The 23,168-nt window shown below is 38.7% G+C and overlaps 1 protein-coding gene across 6 annotated transcripts in view; it reads left to right on the top strand.

Moving 5' to 3' along the window:
- The window catches only part of MAPK10 (mitogen-activated protein kinase 10), a 444,107-nt gene that overhangs the window by 169,247 nt on the left and 251,692 nt on the right, over positions 1 to 23,168 (top strand). Inside the window, exon 1 of one of the 6 annotated variants that reach the window (XM_058667091.1) lies at positions 21,503 to 21,520. The exons of the other annotated variants lie outside the window; for them this stretch is intronic. The gene's annotated coding sequence lies outside the window, so the exon portion shown is untranslated. Of the gene's footprint in view, positions 1 to 21,502; positions 21,521 to 23,168 lie in introns of those variants that run through there. 6 annotated transcript variants of the gene reach the window in all.

The following is a 23,168-nucleotide window of genomic DNA, read 5'->3' as shown; positions in this document are numbered from 1 at the left end:
AGTACCTCAAGATCCTGGGGGGGATTCACAGAATAAAATATTGTCTGATCTGGTACACTCTCGCACATAAATATTTGTTCATTATGAAAGAGAGCCTTGGATCATTATGTAATGTAAGAACTTTTTAGTTTTGAGTTTGAGATTTCGTGTGTTCAGTAAGCATAGTTTGGTAACAATACAGAAAAGCAGAAGGTTGTTGGTAAAATCAAGGTGAATCAGACAGGCAACTATTTCTCATTATTCAATAAAAATGTGCTTCATTTGTGCTCGTACACCTGAAGGACATCCCCCTGTCCATCACCTTTGCCCTCTCCCTGCAAACCAGCTGTGAGCTGATGTATTTACCCCCGATCTCACCCTTGATTCCTGTTCCCCCGTTTTCATGCTAGAATTCATAGTACAATGCATGTTAGCTACACTCCAGTTAGAGAAGCGTCTTCCTCCTGAATTTGTCTTTCTCACAGCCCTTTGCTCCAGATGATTCTTGTTTGTGTCTCTAGTTTTTACTCTGCTGGCTATGTGCCCAGGTTTTCCTTCTCTGCATTCCCTTTTAATTGAGAAGTCTATTTAGACAGGCTGCTCATCTCCTCTGCCATAGTCTTAAAACATGTGATATTCCTCTTGCACGCTATTCCCCAAAGACATCCAAGTCCAGCCAGGCCTCAGAGTGCCAGACCTGTTTTATCTAAAAGTGGGTACTGAATACCGTGTGTGTGTGTGTGTGTGTGTGTGTGTGTGTTTGTGTGTGTGTTTCAGCTTGCGTTAAACTAATACTTTCTGTTGGCAGAGTACTTAAATTTGTACACTCAATATTTTGTGTTGATCTCTGTATTTGGTCAACAAACATTTTCTTATCATCTACATCTACAGTAAATCAGGATTTGTAAGTGTGCTTCATTTTTTTGAGGGCCCTTCTTTCCCACAGACTGCACTTTGAATTTATGAGGAAAGCAGTGAAATCTCAGTGTAAGCGAAATATCACCTCTATTACTCATGGAGCAAAATTCGGGATGTAGAGTGACAAGAGAAACAAGTGGATCCATGAATTGACGTCCGGAATTAGGAAGGCATCCTTAATATCCATGTAATGCTGCACAAAGGCAGACTTTTTCCTTGACACTGCCCTGGAAGCAAAGGGGACCACCTCGTCCTGCAGACCGGCAGCTCTCAGGAGGGAGAATGGTACACCTGACTATGCCCAGTTATTTTCCCCATTTTCTATTTCTCTTTTGCAGGAAGGCTGAGTAACTTTACTAACAGAAGATAAATGTATGCTTAAGAAAGATAACTTTATGTTAACCAGGAGTAGGTAATGGAGCAGAGTACACTAGGGATCTAAAGTGCAGAGGTAGTCTTATGGGGTTTACAGTTCAGTGGGGAAGGAAGATATTAACCATATAATTACCAATGATAAAGTGGATCAAATTCTCTGGACATTATATTTTTGTGGGATTTTTTAAAAAGATCACTTAAAATGTAGCAAGACAAAAAGGGACTCTCTCTCTCTCTCATACACACACACACACACACACACACACACCCCTTTCATTTGCTATTTCAAATGAACCAGGGCTACACCTAGCTAAGCTAAGGAACTCCATCTGTGTCTCCCACGTGGATGACAGGGAGCCAAAGTCATGTTCTACAGCCTTTCTCACGTTATCAGGAAGCGGCATTGGAAGTGGGGTAGTGGAACTTCAACTGGCACTTTGATGTAGGATACTGGGCATTACATGATCACCCTGTTTTACAATTAGAAGCTCCAGGGAACAGATCTTGAATGATGAATTGCATCTCTTTGAGAAAACTTTTCTCTTTTATCACTCACAGAATTTTCTCCTTTGCTCTTTTTCTATTTAAATAGATGTATATTTACTCCTTTTAAAACTGCATATGGGCAACTAGCTGCTTATTAACTAGAAACCATTTTGCCAGCTGGGTATCTCCGTCAATATCCACCAACAACAATCATAGCTAAATTAACTCATCAATAAAGTAATTGTAATAACCAACCAACTATTGATAAGTGACGGAATTTGAATGAGTGTCTTTATTTTAGTAGTAATTTCTTTTTTTTGGAGTTTGTCTTTATCATTTATTTTTAATCTTCATACCACAGCTAAAATCTTCTCCTGTGTATTTCTTTACCTGGTTAAGTTTGGATAAATATTATGATATTATTTATTAATTTGGAGGTATTTTATTTATTAATTTGGAGGTATTTTACTTTCAACATCCCTTTGGGACATGTTCTTTCTTTACAATAGACATGATACTATTGAGTTTCCCTTTACCAAGTTATAGCCAGTTCCATAGAGATTGTACCCAGGTAATTTTAATGAGTTTTTGAGGGTTTCAATTTTTTGTTTCATATTTTTAGACAATCTTTAATTTATCCCTTTTGGGTGCTAGTCATATTCGTTATGTGTGTGTTCTAGTAAATTTAAATTTCACATTTGTTTTCCTCATTTAAAGTTGGGATGATTCATGGAACCCAAAGAGATGTTCAGATATTTATTATTTACAAATTATCTATGCCATTTATTTAGTGAAAAGGAAGACACATCTCCCATCAACTGACTAATTTTCCAAATGTTGTAATGTTTTCTAGAGTTGGATCTGGATTGAAGCTGAAGCGAGGAGCCGGGTAGCCAATCTGGGATTCCCATGTAAGTAGCACAGACCTGAGAACTGTCATCTGCTGTCTCACAGATTCTGCAATACAGAAAGCTAGATTGGGGAGCTGGAACTGAGTATCAGACTCCACTGTGATGTGGCATGTGGGTGTCTCAAGTGGCATCTTAATCTGTGCCCAATAGTTAATAACAAGGATAGATGATTAATCTACGTAGAGCCAATGATTAAATAGGTCGTATTTTAGAGAAAAGGAAAAGTAAATAGGAAATGCCAGCAAATTTATGAGGTCAGGGAAATAATTCTACTGATGTCAACCACAGGGTATTTTTGAAATTTCACTGTGAGATTTCTGATGCTGAATTTTGCCTTGTTAGATTTTGAAATGATATGTTAACAATGGATATTGGATTGGTGATAATTATTTATTGATTTATTTTACTTGAAAGGCAGGTTTACAGAGAGAAGGACAAAGAGACAACCTTCTATCCACCAGTTCACCACCTAAATGGTCACAATTGCCAGAGCTGAGCTGATTTAAAACCAGGAGCCAGGAGTTTCTTTTGGATGAGCTGGATCAGAAGTGTAGCAACCAGAACTAGAATTAGAATTCATAGAATCTGGTGCTGCAGAGCTGAAGATTAGCCTGTTGAACCACCATGTAGGCAGACTGGTGACAATGACAATAACCAGCAGGGTTTGTTAGATTAAAATGATTTAGTAACAGATAGAAATTTGCCAATTTTTCTTAGTATCCAATCAATAATTTGACCATACTCCTATTTATGAGAAAGAATCAAAGAATGAATAATTTTTTGTACTTTAAGTAAATCACCAATAAGCCCCACAATGCAAACTCATGACCAAGACCATTTACGTGAAAAAGAAGATAATTTAAATATAATTTTAATAGATCTGTTCTTGTCCTTTTCTTAGCTTGGGTGCAAGTTATTAAAGTTATTTGTTTTTCTTGTAACATAGGTATAGATTGCTTAATTTCTTGCTTCACCAAAATGTTTCTTTTTAATATAAACATTTATTTATTTTATTGGAAAGATAAGTTTACAGAGAAGAGGGGAGACAAGGAATAAGAAAGATCTTTCATTCGCTAGCTCACTCCCCAAATGGTTACAGTAACTGGAGCTGAGATGATTTGAAGCCTGAAGTTAAGAGCCTTCTCTGGATTTCCCCTATAGGAGCAGGGTCCCAAGGCGTTGGGTCATCCTCTGCTGCTTTCCCAGGCCATGAGCAGGGAGCTGGAAGGGAAGTGGAAGAGCTGGGACATGATCCAGTGCCCATATCAATCCTGGTGCTTGCAAGAGGAAGTTTAAGCAATTGAGCCATTGTGCCTGATTTTTAATAAATTTTTCAAAATGACTTACTATTTGTACAAAAACTTCATAAGTAAAAGATAATGTTTCTATCACCCTTCATATCAGCAAATCCGCTGACTCCACATTCAAAACACACTTGTCCTTTGGAATACTTTGGGAATTAGCTCCAGGAATTCAGTGAATATTAAAATCTGTAGGGGTCATTGCCATAGCCTAGTGGCTAAATCCACTCCTTGTATGTGCCATTGGGATCGCATATGGGCACTGGTTCATTTCTTGGCTGCTCTGCTTCCCATCCAGCTCCTTGCTTGTGGCCTGGGCAAACAGTGGAGGGAGGCCCCAAACCTTGAAACCCTATACCTGCGCAGGAGACCTGGAAGAAGCTCCTGGCTCCTGACTTTGGATAGGCTTAGCTGCAGCTACTGTGGCCATTTGTGGAGTGAACCAGCAGATGGAAGATCTTTCTCTCTGACTTTCCAATAAAAAATTATTCTTTAAAAAACAATATTAAAGGTTGTTCATGCTCCAGTGGGTAGGTATTTGCAAATAACTCTCAAATCCTTTTGTAGAATTTTTTCACAGACTAATTTATTTGAAAGAAAAAGAGAGAGAGATTGTTCTGTCTACTCGTTCACTCCCTACATGGCCTTAAACACCAGGCCTAAATCAGGCCCATACCAGGAGTCTAAAGCTCCATCTGGACCTTCCACATGAGTGGCAGTGGCCTAAGCACTTGGGCCATAATCCATTGCTTTTGTAGTCATATTTGTGGGGCCTAAAACAAAAGTGGAGCAGCCAGGACTTGAACCTGCATTCTGATATGGGATATTGGTGACAATGTTAGTGGCTTAAACCATTGTGCTACCTTGTTGGCCCCATCCTGTGTAATTTATATTTGCATGTATAACTGCTTATTAGTTTGAGCAGGATGAACAGAAAATAAAGTATATATCGCATCTGCTGGCTCCCAAAATACATTTTTAAAAATGTAATTTTGATTCTTTACCCAACTTTTTGCAATTATACTTAAATTTTATAGAAAATCAATTTCTTATATTTTCTATCTAAATCACTTATAAGAAGAATCTTTAGAAAATTAAAAAATGCATGCTGTGAAAAAGCTGCATGGGTTGCAAAGTTCTTTGTGCCAAGGTAACTTTTAATTCTATTTTTTCATGAACTTCTCGAAGTCCCCTCATATTTAAAATAAAATAAAATAGAACAGGGAAATATTGTCTTCTGGTAGAAAGCAAACAAAAGGTCTTTCTTGGACTACATGCTCAGTACTTTTTAATTAGATTATCTTGGGTTAATATTTCAACTTGAATTAGTGTAAAAGAAACAACAGTTATTTATTTGGTTGGTTCACACTTTGGTTAGATTCTTCATGCTTTTAGTCATTGCTTTCTTTTTCAGAATTAAGACACTTCCTGGAAAAATATAAACATCAAAGCCGGGTTGAGATTTTAATTCAGAAAATGTTCAAGTGCCCCTCAGAAGCTGAGTGAAAGGAGATCTCAATGACGTCATGGGTTGACTAGGTGAAGTTAGACCTCTGACCTGAGTGCTGGTTTCTCCAGGAGGTAGATCTCCACAGCTAGGTCTCTTGGCCCAGGACCCCCAGGAAAAGTAAAAGAGTTTGCTACTTGCTGCCTGCAGAGCCTACAGTAAACATTCAGTACTGCATAGGGAGCCGTTTGCTGAAGGAGTTTGGATCCTTCCACTCTTACAGCTGTCACAGGAAAGGAAAACGGAAGCACACAGCCTCCTGAGAAGGAAGCTTGACTACTTTCATTTTATTAAACTGACACTTACATAGACCCCCACTGTGTGAGATGACTATCTCCTAAGCAGTTGAAAAGAATCAACGCAGTTTACAGTGTATAATAATTTTAAGAGTTATGTAGTATCGTCTTAATTTCATTGATGAGGGTGATATAGCACAGAGCAGCTCAATTGCTTGTTCAAAGTCACACAGCAGTCCAAAAGGAGAAGCAGCCCAGGATTTATTTTTTTATTTATTTATATATTTTTTAATTATTTATTATTTAACTTCAGTAATTACATTGTATTATGTGACACAGTTACATAGCAGCCCAGGATTTGAATTCAAGGGTTTCCCTATAAACCCAGGTTCTCATTTTTTTTTTTTTTTTTTTTTTTTGCTGTCTCTCACATACACCTGAAACATTGGTTCCCCAGTGTTCCTGGACAGCAAACAACAGTGCTCCTACCTGGCTAAGGAGCAGCAGAATTGGCATGATAGGAGGGGATGTGATGACAGGAGTCAAAGAAAAGGGGGCCTGTCTTGATATGAGCAGCTAAGGACTTTGTACTGCTCTTGGAGCTGCACTGAGAATATTCATTCATAATTCTGTTATCCGCCCTATGTTTATGGAGCTCCAACTTCAGGCTAGCCTCTGGAAGAGGGGCTGGGTGGCCAAGCAGGCACGGCTCATATCCTCAGAAGGTTTTCATTCCACATGTAAGAGGAACATAAGCAGAATCACCAAACTCCAAGCTCACAACACAGTTAGGTCAGGTTGAACAATAGGGTGCAGTGAAGTAGAATGAAAATCTTAATTTGGATGAGTTGGAGGAAGGATGGTCAGGAAATCAGTCTGAGATGGTGCCAACATCTGAGGAATGAATGGGTCCAGTGCTGGGTTGGTGGTAGGTAAAGTGTTGGGCAGCCTGGCTCCCATTTGGCCCTGCATGTACACTGCCCATCTTTCTGCACTCCCCTCACTGCCTTGTGGGGCCAACCTGGATGGCCCTGGATTTTATACAATGGTCCCCACACAGGGGCAATTGCCTTCCAGGGGACATTTGCTAATATCTGGAGACAGTTTTGTTTGTCATACCTGGAAACCATCCAGTTGGCAGAAAAAAGGAAAACTGCTAAGCATCTTAAATCTTACTTATTTGACACAAAGACACATAGATAGACATTAAGAGAGAGCGCCCATCTATGGTTCACAGTCCAACTGCCATTAGTAGTTGGGGCTGAACTAGGTCAAAGCCAATAGCCAGGAACTTACTGTGGGTAACCCACATGAGGGCAGGGATGCAAAAATCTGAGGTATCACCAGCTATCTCCATGTTAGCAGAACGGTTATAGAATAGGAGGTAGGTTGGGACATCCACCCTGGCCTTGTAATATGGGATTTCGACAAGCAAGGGATGTCTTTATCACTGTATCAAACTCTGCCCCATTGCTGCCCAGCTTAACAGTGCACAAAACAGCCCCTTCCTGTCACATGTGCTTCCCCCACATGTTAGTAGTACCATGGAGGAGGAAATCTTTTGGAGAACAGAAAGCATCATAAGGGATTTTATTCCCCTGGCTGTTTCCCATCAATTGACTGCATAGCTTGCTGGCAGGTGTTTGCCTCCAGCATACTGAGTGAGTCTGACTCCTTCCTTCTCATTGAACAGAAGCATGCCAAGCAGGATACCTTGTGGTTCTAAACCTACATTTTTGTAACTAGTCCCTTGCTGAATAGACATACCTCGAATGATCTCTTCCAAGTGTGCCACTTACTTCTTACCCTGAATGATCCAAGCATTTTCTGACTGAAGAGGCAACCTGTGTGAGGACTACAGGAGCTGTTCCTGTCGAGAACAGTACACAGGCAAGAAAGGAACACAAAAACCTTGGCTTTTTCCTTTCTTCCACCTACCAATATTCTGTAGTGCCTGCTATAGGCTGGGCTCACTTCAAAGACAGCCAGCATCAGAGCAGGGAAAATGCAGGCTACAGGGTCAGTGAAGGGCAGGGAATATATCCAAGGACCCAAGCAATCAAAAAATTAGTGCAGTGGTCCACCAATGGCATAATGGGGGCTTGGATTTAAATGTTGGAGTAGAGACAGAGGAAATGGGAGAAAACTTTTTTAGCTATCTTTGGAATAGGGCAGAAAGATAACAACTTAAAAGTTATGGAGCCAAAAGATAGTGAATGTAGGCGTATGTGTGAAACCATTTGGAAACGACAAAGCATCTGAGGTGCTTGCTTGGTTGACCCCAATACTGCCAGGTCGACAGAGAGCTCAAGGAAATACATGAATCCAGATTTTTAATGAAATATTTCTGTTTTTGATAGGATTTATTTTTTTGAAAGGTGAAGCTACACACACACACACACACACACACACACACACAGAGAGAGAGAGAGAGAGAGAGAGAGAGAGAGAGAGAGAGAGAGAGAGATATCTCCATTTGCTGATTTATTCTACAAGTAGCTACTGTAGCATAGGCTGGGCCTGGCTGAAGCTGAGATCCCAGAACTCCATTCTGGCTTCCCACTTGGGTGCCAAGAAGCTAAGTGCTTGGGGCATTTTCTGTGACTTTTTCAGGAGCATAAACAAAGAGCTAGATCTGAAGTGGAGCATCCGTGACTTGAACCAGTGCTCATAAGGGCTGATGGCATCTTAGGCAGTGGTTTAACCCACTTCACCAAACTGCTTAGACTTTTAAAATGAACCATAGACTTGATGTTTCTGCCTCTGCTTTGGTTTCTCTATTGTGTTTTTTTCTTTTTAAAACTGAGGGGCTATACATTAGGTCAATTTTTTTTAGTGCTTTCAAACACAAAACAGAGAACCAAATTTCATGCTGATAATAACAGAACTGTAATTGCTATCCACAGTCAAGATAAAAAATGTCTTGACTCAGCAAACCAGTCATTTGTTGTACCCTTTAAGCACTGACTATGAACAAATTGTACACACTAAATAAACACATAGTTGTTAGCAAAATGCTGCTTTACAGATCTTATACACTGAGTTCTCTGTGTGTGAGATTTTGTTGAGGATAATAGATAGGATTTTTTTTTAAATGAAAACAAGTATCCTGGATGAATGCAGTACAAGCTTATAACTGGAAGACTGTCCATCAGAGGCCTGAAACTCAAGATTGAAATGGCCAGAAAGTATATCTATCAGTGGCAGTCCTGAAATCGGCCTGTTTTCTTTGTTGAACCCTGTGTGAAGGTAATGCTTAGGACTGAATTACCTCAAACAAACAATCATAATTTTGCATCTGCAGGGAAGTGTGGATGCTGAGAACACAGGACCTAAACACTGGGGTGGCAATTATAAAACTGGGGACTGGAGTCCACCATAGAGCAGACATCGAGAAAATAACACAGAAAAGGCAAAGAAATCAAATAGCAACAACAAAATCCCCAAAACTGCAGTCTCCAAGGAGTCACATTTTTTTTCATGTTTCTGTTTGGGTATTGCACCTGTACAGAATGAGTTTCACAATATGGTAATGATGGTAAAAGAGGTCTGATGTAATGGTGCTAGAGATTTAGGTTCTGTGACTTTTATATCTTAAAGTGATGATGGTCTTGGTAGGTCAGCCTGGGGGAGTTCTTAAGGGGCCCTCTCTGTAGGACAGAGTAAGGACTCAGATCCTTAACATGGATTAAAAAGCCGTTAGGACTTTGCTTTTCCATGAAACCTCAACTCTGATGACATCTTCACTGTTTTTTTGATTTTCAGTTATAGCCATTCTGACTAGGGTGAGATGAATCCTCACTATACTGTTAACTTGCCTTTCCCTAATGGCTAGTGATCCTGGGTATTTTTTATGTGTCTGTTGGCCATTTGGATTATATCCTTTGAAAAGTACCTGCCCATGTCTTTTGCCTATTTGTTAACTGTATTGTTTGTTTTATTACCATTTAGTTTCTCCAGCTCTTTGTAGATTCTGGATATGAATCCTCTATCAGTTACATAAGATGCAAATAGTTTTCCCTTTCTCTTGATTGCCTCCTCACTTCGTTGGTGATTTCCTTTGCAGTACTAGAAGCTTCTGAGCTTGATGCTATTGCAGTGGTCTGTTTTGCTTTAATTGCCTATACATCTGGGGTGTTTTCCAAGAAGTATTGGCTTAAGCCTATGTCTTGCAGAGTGTCCCTGATGTTTTCCTCTACTAATTTGATGATATCATCTAGTAGGTTTAGATTCTTGATGTATTTAGAGTTGATTTTATGTAAGATGTAAGGTAAGGGTTTTATTTCACGTTTCTACACACATAGATCCCAGTTTTCTCAGCACCATTTGTTAAAGATGCAGCCCTTTCTCCCTGGATTAATGTTGTTTTGTTTGTTCAAAATGAGTTGGCTGTGTATTTTTTGGGTTAATTTCTGGGATTTTACTTCTGTTCCACTGATCTGCATGTCTGTATTGTGCCAAGACCACACTATCTTGTGATGCCATCAATTTTTTGTTAAGGTTGCTTTAGCTGTTTGAGGTCTCTTGTGTTTCCATATAAATGTCAGCATCATTTTTTTCTAGATTTAAGAGGAATGTCAAAGGTGTTTTGATTGGGAGCTCATTGAATCTGTAAATTGCCTTCAGGAGTATGGATAATTTGCTGATATTCATTTTGTAACTCAGTGAGCATGGAAAATTTTTCTACTTTTTGGCATCTTTGATGTAGTGTTTTATAATTTTCGTTGTACACATTGTTCACATCCTTGTTGAATTTATTCCAAGATATTTTAATTATTTTTGCAGCTATTGTGAATGTGATGGATCTTGCAACTGGTTGGTTTGTCCTGAAATTGTTTGCATATGCAAGAGCTACAAATATTTTGTGTGTTGATTTTATATCCTTCAGCTTTGCCAAACTCTGTCACAAGTTCCAATTGAGTGTCTTTTGGTTCCTCTATAGAATCATATCTTCAATAAACAGTAGTAACGTAACTTCCCCCTTTTCAATTTGTGATCTTTTGATGTATTTTTTCTTGCCTAATGGCTCTGGCTAAAAGTTTCAGGACTACATTGAATATCACTCGTGAGAGTGTGTATGCTTGTCTAGTTCCAATCTTAGTAGAAATAATTGCAATTTTCCCCGTTTCAATGTATTGGTGGCCCTGGGTTTTTCATATATTGCCTTGATTGTATTGAGGAATTTTCGTTCTATATCTACTTTGCTTAAGGTTTTTTTTTTTATCATAAAAGGATGTTGTATTTGATAAAATGTCTTTTTGCATCTATTGAGATAATCATATGGTTTTTATTCTGAACTTGTTAATGTGTTGTGTTACATGTATTGATTTGTGATGTTGAACTATCCCTGTGTACTAGAGATAAATCTCATTTGGTTCAGGTGCATGATCTTTTTGATGTGTTGGATTTGATTAGCTGGTGTTTTGTTGAGGATTTTTGTATCTATGTTCATCAGAATTATTGATCAGTAGTTTTCTGGTTTTGGATTTAGGTGATGCTGTCTCATAAAAGGAGTTTGGCCAAAATTCTGTCCATTTCAATTGTTTTGAATAATTTGGGGAGCTGAAATTAGTTCTTTTTAGAAAAATGATTGAATTCAGCAGTGACACATGTGGTCTTGGGATTTTTTTTCCTTTCCTTTTTTTTGTTGGGGATTATGGCTTTTATATTCCATCTTAGTTACTGGTCCTTTTAGGTTTTCTATGTCTTCATGACTGTATTTGGGTAAATTGTATGTGTCCAGAAATCTATCCATTTCTTACATTTTCCAATTTGTTGTCTTATAGCTGTTTGTAGTGATTTCTGATGATTTCTTGTGTATCTGTGATGTTTGTTGTTATATTTCCTTTTTTCATCTCTGATTTTATTGATTTGCATCTAATCACTCATTTTTTGTTAATTGGTACAAGGATGCATTAATGTTATTAATTTTTTTAAAAGCCAGTTAATCAATTTATTGATCTTATATATTATTCTCTCTTTCTTGGTTTCAGGTTTACTTTTTTCCTCCTCTTTTTAAATTTTTTTCTTCCCACTAACGTTGCATTTGATTTGTTGTTGTTTTTCTAGGTCCTTAATATGGATCACTAGATCATTTGCTTTTAGTTTTTTGGTGTAGCCACTAGCTGCTGTGAATTTCCTTCATAACACTGCTTTTGGTGTATCCAAAGTTTTGACAAGCTGTGCTGTCATCTTCATTCTTTTACAGGAATTTTTTGACTCTTCCTCTGACCTATTGCTCTTTCATAGTGTATGATTCAGTCTGCATGTATTTTCATATTTTCCAAAATTTTTTAAGTTGTTAATTTCCCGCTTTATTCCACTGTGGTCAGACAAGATATATGGTATGATTTTAGTTGTTTGATTTTGCTGAGGCTTGCTTTGTGGTATAAAATATAGTCTATCTTAGAGTAAGTGCCATGTACTACTGAAAAGAATGTGTGCTCTGCATCTAATTAGATACTAATTAGGTCCTTTTATCCTTAGTGTTAGAATCACCCTATTGTTTGTTGATTTTCTGTCTATCTGATCTGTTCTTTGATGGAAGTGGAGTGTTAGAGTCCCCCATTATTGTTGCAATGATGTCTGTTTCTGTCTTCATAACCATTAACAATTATTTTAGGTAGCTAGGTGCCCTGGCATTGTTTGCTAATACACTTACTGTTGAATTTCTAAATATAATACAATACTTGTTAATTGTATTCCTTAATCATTGTGTTAAATTGATTTCTTAATCATTGTGTAATGTCCTTCTTCATTTCTTCTAATAGTGTTTGTGTTAAAGTCTATTTTATCAGGTGTCAGAATAGCTACACCCCTTGCTTTTTTTCCATTGTTGTATAGCATCTTTTTTCATCCTTTTATTTTCAGCCTGTTTGAGTCTTTGTTGAAGTGTATTTATTCTAGGCTGCAAATAGGTAAGTCTTATTTTTGATCCATTTATCCAGTCTGTATCATTTGTTTGGAATATTTAGGTCATTTACATTCAGGGTTATCATTGAGAAGTAACAACTTTTCCCTATCATCTTTCCATAAATATTCCCATGGTTTGATTTAGATTTCCTTTGTGTTTTTACTAGGAGATTTTCTGCATTCACATTTCTCACTATTGTGTCCATTTCTATGTGTAGCACATCCTTAAACATCACTTGTATGGTTGGATGTATGTTGGAAAGTTCTTTAAATTTCTGTTTTGGAAGATTTTTTAATTTCATCTTCATTCATTAATGAGAACTTTGTTGGGTACAGTACTCTATGTTGACAATTTCTTTTGGTACATGGACTATGTTCATTCTCTCCTAGCATATGTGGTCTCTGATAAGAAATCAGCTGATAATCTGACCGTGTATCCTCAGAAGATAATTGGGCATTTTTCCTGTACATGATTTTGAATATTTTCATTATGTTTACTGTAGAAAGTTGAATCATAATGTATTGTAGTGAAAATCATTTCTGATCATGCCTGTCAGAAGTTCTGTATGCTTCATATAATATGGTGTGCCTTTATTTCTCTACATTAAAAAAGTTTTCTGCTATTAGTTTGCAGATAGGCCATCTATTCCGTTTTCTCTCTTTTTAAAATTTTAAATTTATTTATTTATTTATTTCTAAATTGATGTAGGTGGGTACTGTAGACTCGTGCAGGTTTATGGGTCACATGCACAGGGATGGAAAAGAAGGTGGGTTAGTGAGAAGACCCTGCCCTTCCTTGTGTGACTGTAGGAGAGTGGGGGAGATGTTGTAGCATTCCTTGCTGCTAGATCACATCAGTACCAAGTAACAGAAAAGATCACCTGATACCTGTCTAGGGACCCTAAAAGAGCAAAGAATATCCTGAGGGTGTTACTTGAGTAGTCTAGATTACTCTCAGCTGGTGTTTGCTTCATTGCACCAGGAGTGAGATACTACTTGTCATACCTGCAGCTGTATGCAGCTGTTTTGGTATGGGCGTAGCGTTGGTGCTTGCGAAAAATTTGGCCTGTAGTATTATTCTACCTGCTTTCCTTTCCAACTTTTTGGAGGCAAAGTCCTCTATTAAATCAGGGAGGTTTAGCTGACTTGTCTTTCATATGCGTCCTGGTATGTTGTTTTCCTTACCTGAAGTCAGCAACGGGGACAGCCCAGCCCCAGAACATGTGCTCTGAGAGTAGACTAGACATCTCTGGTGGTGTTCCCTGAGGCTGGGGATTGGACAGAGTGGACCCATTAGTGCTGCTGCATGGTCTTTGCTCACCTTCAGGAACTCCTAAGGTACATGTGTTTGGGTACTTGTCAAACACTGTTCTGAGTTTTTCTAATTTTTTATCCTGATACTTGTTGGACTAAGATCTTTCCAAGAATTTGTCTCCAAGTTCAGATATTCTTTCTTCTGCTTAATCAAACTTGTTGTTGAGATATTTCATCATGTTTTATATTTGGCTTATTGAATGATTCATTTCTGAGATTTCACTTTTTCCCTCTTCACTAGCACACTTTATTTGCAAAACCTTTCATCCATATTAAGTATAGGTTTCCTTGTAATTTGTTTCTATGTGCTTTTGAGTAATCCTGGGATTATTTTTTTCTCATTCCTTTTCATGCATTTCATCACTATCTTTGTTTTCACATTCTAATTTTGAGAAGTTGTTATATTCTTTTGTCTGAGAAATAATGCTTTCCTTGCTTCTGTTTCTTCTATTTTTGTTTATTTTTAGGCATTTCTGGAAGTGCTTATTGGTTTTTTCCTCTAATAGTTTTTACTCTTTGAACTATGCCTTGTGACTTGATGGTGACTGCTCCTTCAATGTGTAACTGGATATGTGTGCTGGATGAGGTCAGCATATGCTGGTCAATGCTCAAATGGGGGTTTGAGATTTCAGGGTGACACCCAAGTTATACATAGTCCATCTGCTTTTCATCAGCATAAGGATGGCAGTGATCATGGCTATTAGAGTAATTACACCTTCTCTTCTGAGGTGATCCATACCTGGGGTTTGCCCACTGTGGCTATAACCCCACTATGCCAGCACAAAAGATCTGTGCAGTTCTCCATGTGAGCACAGAGTCCTGCAATGATCCACCTTGGGAAATAGGATCTCTTGGCCTCTGATGTCAGACATGTTGAATGTCCAGAGACCCAGCTACACATCACACACTATTGTGCAGTCACAAAATTCCTAGTCTTTGCTCACAAGACTCCCACATTCACTGGATGCCAGGAATTTACTCAGCACTCATAGAAAAAAAACAGAAGCTTTCCCAGAATCAGCCACCTGTGAGTGTTCTGCCTGCATAGCTTGCACTGCATTGACTTTGGAAGGGTAGGGATATTTGTGCACTCCATAAACCTACATGCATGTACAACCTCCTGCCAAGCCACACTCATAGTCAATGGGAAATGCAGATTTATCCTTGCCATTGCATCACCCAGTCATTGTATCAGCAACAGAGCCACAAACGTGCAATGCCCTCTATTTGCTGATCTTAAGATGGTGGTCTCTCCCAGATGATCGGGTGAACCACTGGTCTGGGCACTTGGTTGGGAATGAAGAGAAAGGTACGTGTTCTGTTAGGACTCTGCTCCCTGCTTTGGATCTAGGCAGAACCCAGAGTCGCTGTGGTTCGCAACATTTTCCATCAGGCAGAACTGCCTGTAACTCTGGCTGTGATGGTCTGCTCTCGCCATTCCCCCCAGAACTGCCATCTTCTCCAGTCCCCAGTGTGGTATGTGTTGCACTACCACATGGTTCCATTCTCCACATTTCTTCATGTCTGCTTCCTGTAGCATTTCCACTGCCAACGTATCTCCAACTCTTCCCTGTGAAGGCACTTCTTCCACTTTGCTCCACTCTTGCTGGCTTTTCCTTTTTTCTTGTGCTCCAGGGCTCAGGAACCTGCTTGCATCTTCCTTGTGGCTGCTGTCTGCTGGATGCTGGTAAGAACTCTAACTATCAAAAGTAAGGCCTGTCCGCTGCCAGTCAAAATGGAAGATCCATCCCCATCAAATGTTTGTATGCTGTGCTTACTCTTGTTTTGGTATTGAGGGCCTGTTTCTAAACAAAATGCTATACTACCCTCTTACATTTTTTTAGGTGCACAATCAGAAAATGAACATGAAATGTGTAGAAAAGGGGATACCTGCTGTAAAGAAAAAGCAAGCATGCAGTAAGGGATGCAGTCGATGCAGGGTACTATTTGAGGCAGGCTTGTTGCGGAAAGTCTCCTCTGCAAGACCTTTCATTGGATTCTGAATGAGTTGAGGTGTGAATGATACATATGTTACAGAGAGAGTGATGGGAGGAACAGGAAGTACAAAACCCATGAAGTGAAAGCATTCTGTATGTGTCCAAGTCATAATAAAGAGGTTGGTGAGGGCCAGAGAGTAGGGAACGAGGTCAGAGAGGGAGACAAGGTATCTGGCATGGGAGGCTTGGGAAGCAATGATGAGGAATGTCCATTCTGTTCTGAGGGCATTAGAAGCTCTGGTGAGGTTTTACATGGGGAGGAGATGTGATATGATAGAACATATAACCATATCTGCTCTGAAGAGCGTGGACTTGTACGGGAGCAAAAGCAGAAGCTGGGAGAGTTACTTCTTGTATTGTTCAGACTTGACTGCTATAGTCATTTACTGATTCATCCATTATTCATTCACTCAACAGAAATGCACTGAATGTTTACAATGAACTCCCTTAGGGATTGTATTCATACTTATAAGTAAGCAGAAAAAAACCTTGCTGCTGTCAGGGAAGTCGCTCTTGGTTGGGGGGAATCCCCCCAACCCCCTCCCCCGACTCAGATATTTGATTATCCTGCTTTTCCATCTGTGCTCTTCTTCCACTTGGGTCTACAGCAGGCAGGGAAGCTTTTCCTGGTACAACCATACAGAAGGCATTGCTGCTGGTTGCAGCTGGTTACACTTGTTCTCATGATCAGCTCAGCTTCCCTGCAAGACTTAGGGGAATCACCTTAGAGATTCCCAGGGCTTCTGACAAAATGGGCAGAGCTGTAGTTCCCTGTCCTTGGAGGTCCCTGCCAGAGTTACATTAATCACACCGCCTTTGGGTATGCCTCGGATCTGAGTGCTGGTGCTTCCCTGATGAGATAATCGCCTTGAGAAGTGGAGTGTCTTCACCATACACCTCTTCAAAGCCTGTAGGATAGCTACCTCTCTGGTTGCAGTGCAGTGTGCTGGATGAGTCCAAGGGCTTGACTCAGGAAGGACATGTGGCTTGCTCAGCTTTGGCAAAGCTGTTAACAAGGCTGTTGCTTCTCACTGACTCTGATCGGCCACACTGGAGCAGAGAACTGCACCCTGAAAGGGTCAGGAAGGATCTATAGATTTTAATCCTGTGGTTGTAAAGCTTTGAAAGAAGTGGTTTACCCTTTAGTATTTCATTTCAGAAAAGAGTTATACTGAATTTAAATTAGTTCTTAATTTTGCAGAATGTGTTCTGAAGAAACATTTATTTACTTGAGAATTAGCCTTGGGAAAGTGAATGGTTAATTCTTCCAAAGTGATGGAGAAATCTACGCAATTACCTTGGAATGGATATGATCAATGGTATAATCTTAATAAATTTGATTTTCACTGTTTTTCGCTAAGCATCATACTAACTGCTGAGACTGATGAATCCTGGGGACTTCGACAATGTAGGTTTTACTCTGCAGCTCACTTACACATGCCATTTATTACAACAAAATTGACCAGTCTATAAATCACAAGTTTTTTTTTACAAAGTCTTAATATGATGATTTGGACTCCCCTGATTTTAGAAAATCTGTTAGGAGTTTCAAAATGTTTACAAAGCAGTTGGTCATATATATATATGATTTGATGCTTACATTTCCATTTATAAAAATTAAGGCACTATAGTGTGTAGCTCACTTACCCAAAATTAATGATTTGCTTAGGGTTATATGTCTGTTTTTGATATCCTAAATATATATTCTCTGGATTTTGTGCTGGAAAAACAAGCATATTCTTTTTTTTTTTTTAATTTTTTTTATTAATTATTATGCATTATGTGACAGTTTCATATGCTCTGGGAATCCCCCCACCCCTCCCCACACCCCTCCCCCCTGGTGGATTCCTCCACCTTGATGCAGTATTACAGTTCAAATTCCATCAAGATTCTTTCCTTGCAAACATATACCCAGCATAGAGTCCAGCTACTCATTGTCCAGATGGGTTGAACAGTTTGTTGGGGAGACCATTTCTGGTCCAAAGTCAGAGCTGGTAGCATATCATCCCAGTCAATTAAGACTCTCAATATAACATTAACAGCAATTTGTAACATTATGGAATTGACAAGGTTTTGCGTAACCAGTATGTTAAAAAAAAAACAAAATAAAACAAAAAAAAAAAAAAAAAGAAGCAAGTTCTTAACCACAACCTATGATTATCTCATTGACATTTCAATTTTAGTTCATACACAGGACCAGCTGCTATATACCTTAAAATGGCTATAAGGTACCATTCAGCTGTCTCGTGTCTATTTCATTTTAGTATTTAGCCATTTGTTGTGTTGAAGTATAATTTTGCTGATCTTGGCAGATTTTAGGATAATCTAGACTGACTTGTAACTCTAACAAGACATTTGTCAGCAGTTAAGGTGCAGAACATTTTTTTTTGGGGGGGGGGTGTGCAGGAAAGTCCCCAACACCATGGTAAGGAGTGACTAATCTTTGTGTCCTACCCAGCGAGGCATGAGCCAATCCATGCCAGCTCTTTCCTGTCAGATTTCAAGCTCTACTTTTTGTTGTTTGTCTATTTATTTTAGTTTTTTTTTAGTTTGTATGATTGTTTGCTATGAGGGGTTTTCAGAGCGATCCCAATGGTCATTGCGAGGGAGGGTGGGGGTCCAGAGGTGGAGCCAGGCTCGAACCAGAGAAAGCTCTCCTCCCTGGTCCAGAAGGACGTTTATTGTTCTTCTGTTTCTGCGGACCGCTCAGGGCTTCTGGTTGTCTTTCCGATGACGTTGGTTTCTGCGCGGTAGTGAAATAAGCATATTCTTGAGTAGCTTCTGACTAGGCTGGGTAATAGATACAGAGATTCTCGATTGAGAAAGAATAATGAACTTCCATTAGAGTGGTGGCAAGTGATATTAGTGAAGGATTACTGAAGTTTAAGTTGACAGTCTAAGTTCTTATAAACTGAATGTGAAATATATTTAATCAGTAGAAAGGGATAATAGCCAGAATAGATAAATTAACATATGAGACTATAGTCTTTAACATGACCTAGCAAGTAATTAGTTGTTTAGTGCTAAATTTTTATGAAATTGAGGGAGTCAATCTATACTTATATATACATTTACATATGCATATATTTCATTAGGTTGACAATGAATTCAGAATTCATTACAGAAAACTGTGTGTGGTTCACTTGGACAGTAACAAAGTGCTATACACTTTGAGAGTGTTTTCTATGTGATTGTTTTATTTATTGTCACATGAGCCTTTTTTTGTTAAAGATTTATTTATTTTTATGGGAAAGTCAGGTATACAAAGAAGAGGAGAGACAGAGAGGAAGATCTTCCGTCCAGTGGTTCACTCTGCAAGTGGCTGCAGTGGCTGGAGCTGAGCCAATCTGAAGCCAGGAACCAGGAGCATATCTGCTGACCAAATAGCTGAGTTTTCTCTGGAAAACTTCCAATGAGAATAGCTGATGTTCCTAATAGTATCCCAGGTATTTAGGGGCAGGTATGCTTAAATGTCTTAAGTTTGTTCTTGGTTGGGCAGCACTCCTTCAGCACTGTTAAGTCCCTTATGATCACACGTGCTTCCTTTTGTGTATGTTCTTCAAGCAATATATGACAAATGCTTCTGGAGTCTCAGATCATGTTAACAGCTTGCAAAGTTATCTAGGGACATTGGGAGGTGTGTTACATCTCTCTAATTGTAGTATATTCAATGAATGTTCAAGAGCTGTTGAGGGGCAATATGCCAAGGCTTGTGTATGTTTGTCTTAAAAAGTCTATTTCTGAGTATTATAATGTCAATGACTAAATTGGGAATGGAGACACATGTGATAAACTTAGGTCACAATGGCATAAAATTTGTTTTACATAAAATCTGTTGAGGAACCAATCGTTTTTTCTCTACCTAGACACATTCCAATAGCCTTTAAATATATGTATATAATATTTTAAAATTCTTTTGAATATATTGTACAGATATGAGATGTACATTGATTTTTAAGTACTGCATCTTTGGTCCATCTCCATAAATTTAGATGATTTTCTAATCAGATTCCTATCCCTCATGTCCTTCTTGAAGATAACATTGTGCTACAGGTCAAGTTAAGATATTGTGCGATGTGTTGTTGTGAATGATTTGAATTTCCAATAGATTTTTTGGCTAGACAAAAAGCTGTGTATGTATAGTTGGGTTAAAAATGTAAGGCTCAATACATCAAATCTGTGTTGTTACATAATTAAGTATGATTATTGTTCTTCTGAGTATCTGGATGTCATCAGGATGTATTATCATTACTTGTGTTATTGTTGCACTGGATGGACCCAGAATGTGCTACTTGCATGATTTCCCAAATATTGTAGTATCAAATTTATAAATAGGTACACTAATATAAATGTAACATATCAGCAATAGTGGCCCTATATAAAAAGTACTAAATTTTCTTTTTAAATTTTAACAATTTGGGGCCATTTGGCTATTTGACTTCTAAAAAGTGTTTGCGTATTTTCATCTGCTTGAAAGGTAGAATTACAGAGGATGAGAGAGAGAGAAACACATCTCCTATATACTGGTTCACTCCCCAAATGCCTGCAACAACCAGGTCTGGCCAGCCTGAATCTGGAACTGCGTTTGCATCTGCATGCAGGTTCCAAGGGCCCAAGCACGGAGCCTTTCGGGGTACATTAGCAGGAATTTGGATCAGAAGCAAAGGGACTGGGACTCAAACCAATACTTCAGTATAGGATGCAGGCATCCCAAGCAGCAGTGTGGTGGTTGTATCACAATCACGAACCCTGTTTGCCTTTTGAGCATCTTAATGACAAAGCAGTGCCAGATGAGACCTGCCCTCACAGTGGTTTGGTGTAGAGTGCTAAGAAGTTGAATTTTGGAGCAAATTCAGATGTGACCTATGGTCCCCATATGCTTCTATCAGGCTGCTTGGACACTGCAGTGAAGCAGGAATAAGGCAAATTGGAACTGCTACTGATGTATATAGATTGAAGTATGAGTTGACCTGAGAATGTCTGGCAAAAAGAACTGTTTCTTTATCTCCTGAACCAGTTTCTGCTGGGATCCAAGAAAACACAGTTTTTTTTTAATTGGCATTGTTTCTCAAAAGACAAATGTGCAAATTTGACTTTCTAAGCTATTGTTATCTGAGGAGAATTAAGCTCCTTTAATAGTATTTAAACAGGCTTTTTTTCCTATTATGATTTGTGAACTAAATCCAGATCTTCACTGAAAGGTTGGTTACAGGATACTGAAAAGCTGTGAGTAACCATTTTCAAAGAAACAGTGTTCTGCATTTAGAATTAGAGTATTTCTTTTTCTTTTTTCTTACCACAAATGTGTATCATGTTGTTGATTATGGAGGTTCAAAGCAAAAAATAAATACTTCTATAAGCTTAATAAAAGTTTAGTTCAAAGTTCATTTTCTGCCATTGAATTATAACAGTATTGTCTTTTCCACTAGGAAAAACTTTCAGGAACACCAACTTTATCTATTTTTTTTTTTGATGTCAACAGAATTGTTCTACAAATGTAAAATTGACTCTCAAGCATGATTATAATGAGTGAAGCATGACTTTATACATTTTTCAAAGCCCATAGAACTGTGTTAAGCAAAGTGTAAGCTGTAATACAAAGTTTGGTTAATAATAAATAATAGCCTTATCAATTTATCAAATATAATGTGCTAATATAATAACACAGAAAATTATGGGGAGAGGGGGAGAAACTATGGAAATTCTCTTTACTGTTTTTTAAAGATTTATTTGTTTTTATTGGAAAGGCAGGTTTACAGACAGACAGACACAGAGAGAAAAATATTCTTTCTGCTGGACAACTCCCCAAGTAATCACACTGGCCGAAGCTGGGTCAGTCCAAAGCCAGGAGCCAGGACCTTCTTCCTGGTGTCCCACTTGGGCACAGGTTCCCAAGGCTTTGGGCTGTCCTCTGACTGCCTTCCCAGGCCACAAGCAGGGAGCTAAATGGGAAGCGGAGCAGCCAAGATGCCCAAGTGGGATTCTGGCATGTGTAAGATGAACAGCCACAGAGTCATCATGCCAGGCCCTCTCTTCATTCTTTTGCTCAGTACTTAAAACTGTTTTAGAAAATAGTCTTTTAGCTTCAAAGAAAAATATGTGCATAGGAAGATCTCTTCTCATGCATGATGTCGGAAGTCACAATGTTTACTTTAACTAGGGACAAGTCATTAAAAAAATTCATTATAGTGAAAATATCAAAGCCATAATCTGTTGGCTTTGTGTTTCCCATTTCAACACAAAGAAAAGAGTAATAAAATTACGCTTGACAAATGATCTTGAGAGATTTAGATAGCATTGCTTATCAGATTCTCTTAACACCTTGAATTTACTAAATGCGATATGGCTTTCCAGAAAGGAGATATTTTGAAAGATTTATTTATTTTATTATTTGAGAAAGGGAGGAACAGAGAGACAGAAACAGAACTACTGGTTCTGGACTACTCCCCAAACCCTGTAATGCCCAGAGCTGTGCCAGGCTAGGAGTTAGGAACTCAGTCCATGTCTCCTAAGTGAATGGCAGGGATCCAGTTACTTGAGCCATCACTTCTGCTTTCCAGGGTGTGCATTGGCAGGAAGTTGGAAGTAGAACTGGATACTGAATCTAAGCACTTGAATATGCGTGTATGTGTGTGTTTTCATCAATAGTCTAATCACTTGACCAAACACCCGCCGTCTTTGAAACTTTATGGAATAGTTTTAGAAAGGATGAGCATTTCCCAAGATGAACACATTTTGGGAAATATTATGTTCTAATAGGATCATGAAAGATACATGACTGATTCTCTTACGAAAGGCGATCTATGAAATGATTGACACTGATGCCTTGCTATTCTTCATATTCACCTATTAAGTTCTATTGTTTCAGCTTTTATAATTTTACTTGAGTTTTTCCTATCTACCTTCTATTTCTGTCATCCTAATTCATGAGGTAATGATCTGCTAAGAGTGGGCAACTTCCTGCCCGTGGTTAATATAAGACCTGCAAAAGCATTTGGTCTGGGTCTGCCAAGATAGCCACAGGACAGGCTTGAAATTTAATAAATATACAGCAGACCAATTTTTAACAAAAAGCTCATATATTTCAAAGTCAGAGCTACAAAGAGAGAAATGCAAAGGCAGAGACTCCTTCTGTCCACAGCTTCACTCACCAGGTGGCTGTAACGCTTCAAACTGGACTGTGCTGAAGCCAGAGGCTAGGAGCTCTACCACGTGGATGAAAGGACCTGAGG

The sequence above is a fragment of the Ochotona princeps genome, chromosome 7 (assembly GCF_030435755.1).
Source record: "Ochotona princeps isolate mOchPri1 chromosome 7, mOchPri1.hap1, whole genome shotgun sequence".
Lineage (NCBI taxonomy): Eukaryota > Metazoa > Chordata > Mammalia > Lagomorpha > Ochotonidae > Ochotona > Ochotona princeps.
Note: the sequence above shows the minus strand (reverse complement) of the source record. Positions and strands in the feature narration are given on the sequence as shown.